We start from the raw sequence: 3,006 nt of genomic DNA on the forward strand, positions 1-3,006 counted from the left end.
TGCTGTATATGCATACTTTGTTGCGTGCTCTTGGTGATGTTAATTACACAATGGGAAGTTCTATGACAGGCCAATGGGTAAAACGTTTAATTTAAGATTTATTAGAGATCTTTATAATTTCCACTTATTTAAGAACTTTCCTGAGTATTGAGACTAATCATATAAGGTTGAAGTGAATGAAATTGGTCTGCCACTCCAAATTGCCCAAAGGATTACATTTTAAGAGAAAGTAACTGAACGAAATAAGTTTCACCTACAAGAGTTGGTCAACAAGAAGTAAGAACCATCGAAACCTGAAAGCACCATTGCATGACTAGTGAAATTATAGTCAGTGACATTATGTCTACAGACTATAATTGATAATTTGATACTTTCATATATTTGAATTTTCTTTCATTTGTATTATTATTATTTTTATTTTATGTGCCTATTCTTTTTTCTACTCTTATAAAAAAAAATCAAACTCCTTATCTATCATATTCTTTATCATCGGTTTTTACCATTTCTTTTACATATCATACGTTTTAAACCCGTTTTACCGTTTTAAATCCGTTTTTTATGCCCCACGTTTTTTTACGTTTTTTCCCATTTTTTTCCAAGACGTTCCGTTTAAAACACGAACTAAGTTTTTTTCAAATACGCCGTTTTAAACCCGTACCGTACTTGGTGACAATGGTCTAGGTAACTGAAGCCTAAATTTGACTCAAACTATGTCAAAAGTGAACTCAAAATCAGACCAGTGCAGCTTCCTATGGTAGACTACAACACGTGTGTTCAACCTTCTAACAATCATACAAGTAGAATGAACGTCCAAAGACGTAAAGAAAGCAAGAAAAGATCAAACCATTCCATGGTAGTGATAAGATTACAATAAATGTGTAAGAGGTGCACGAAATTGAGTTGGAACAGTCAATCTTTCAAAACACAACTCCTAGCTCAGTTATCCAAATACAGTGAAACTGGAACCGTTAGAAACTAGACACAGAGAACTAACTTTTCTACCTAGGTCAATGAAACCTAACTCCAACTCTAACTACGACAAAATCTAGCGCGAAGTCAGTCCAGCACATCTTCCCTGGGCAGACTGGCACAAGTATTCTTAAACCTCTAGTCTACAATATGGAAGCAATGACTAAACATAGTAGAATTTCTACTTATCTGTTGTTTGAACTACCAACTTAGTGAATTTATTAAAAACCATACAAGAGATTGTTAGGATATTACCACCATCAAGACTGAACTTCGACAATTTCACCCACCACCACTAAAGTGCACTTATTTGGATTCATTGTCACACGTAGTGGTACTTTGACTTACCTTGTATCTTGTATGCATATATATACTGTGGAGATTGGAATCACATGACTTGGTGTCGTCCTTTTCCCACCAAGCTAGCTTAAGGTCCTGATCTCCTTTTGATTCACCAAGCTAGAAAGTATAATGATCAATTAAAAGAAATGCCACTCCAAAACTAAAGCAATGATATCCGTCCCTTTTTCTTTCCTCAATTGAATATTGAAATCTCCACACCATCAAACATATCAATTAAATGTTCAAATTCAATCTTTTTAACCACCTTGAACGATCCATATACCCAACCCTTAAACTAGTGAGAAACCATCTTTTATCAGCACTAAAATAAGGAGAATTAGAGTTCTCTTTTTTCGTCTTTCTGTACAAGCTTAGCTTCCTCCATATCTCGTTTCTTGTTGTTTCATTTTCTAGTCGTCCTTATCTCTTTTCTTTTTCCTACCTCTAACAATATATGGCTTTTAAGCTCCCTTACCAAAGTGCTACTTACCTGATTCCATTCCAGCTCCTCTTTCTATTAGTAACTAGCAGGAGACGTTGAGTTCATGGTTGTAGCCTTCCAAGCTTATAATGGTGATAATTCATTTTAGGTCAGGTGAAGAGGCGTCCCTTTTCTCACTTTTAGCTAATTTATATGATAAGCTCTTGTGCCTTTCCGAAGGAGGTGCCCCCACAAATAACTAAGATGAGCCAAAGCAATAAAGTGGTGAACCGCACCAACTCTTAATTAAACTCAAGTAGGAGGTGTTTACATGCTGTACTCAGCAACCATGCAATGGAATGTAGACTAATGACCAACTCTTCATATTCTTTGTCACAGTCAACCACTCAACCGTTACCTACAACTAATAATACTCTAAATACATATGCATATGATTTAACTAATTATATTGGTATATAGTGCTCCCAAGTTCATATATAGTAAATTGCACCCATGAAATTAACCAAAATTGTTAAATTAAATCCTATTAATTGTTATAAAACTAGATGAATTGGTAATTGGTAGTACTGCCATAGTATATATATGTGTTTAATGAAACAATTGACTCGCTCTCAATCTAGTAAATAATATCAAGGACACAAATTCACTAACCAATACTCAAAATTAAATCATTTTAAGGACCAAGCTCACAATAACACTGACTCCACTAGCATCACTTAATATGGTACGTTAAATTTACCGAAATATCATTGTGTAAAAATTCAAGGTATTACATATTCATTCTAAAACCATCATTTATGGTCACTACAACACTTGTTATAAAACAAGAAAAGACAGGACTTCAGACGTACTCATGATCAAATCAGGCAAACAATACATAAGACATGATAAAACAAAGGACAACATGGATTATTCAATGAAAGAACTCTGCAATATGCATATGGTCATTTAGAAACATATAGAATTATCCATCCCTGCATTCATATATCAACTTGAAAGCATTTGCACCCTCCCCAGTGTTGAAAACAGTTGAGCCTATTTCTAGAACATGGAATATGTGAGCAATATAAAGCTATCAAATTACTGCTTCCTAGTTCTATCACGCACATTTCTTGCAACATAGTTTATAAAAGCTTCAACCAAAGCATACAACAAAGAATACACCGTACTGATACAACATTAATAGTAACCACAAGCAATACAAAAAATAGTATTGACATACATGAAAGCAAAGTATGGCAACATAAAGAGAA

The sequence above is a fragment of the Coptis chinensis genome, chromosome 4 (assembly GCF_015680905.1).
Source record: "Coptis chinensis isolate HL-2020 chromosome 4, ASM1568090v1, whole genome shotgun sequence".
In the NCBI taxonomy this organism is placed as follows: domain Eukaryota; kingdom Viridiplantae; phylum Streptophyta; class Magnoliopsida; order Ranunculales; family Ranunculaceae; genus Coptis; species Coptis chinensis.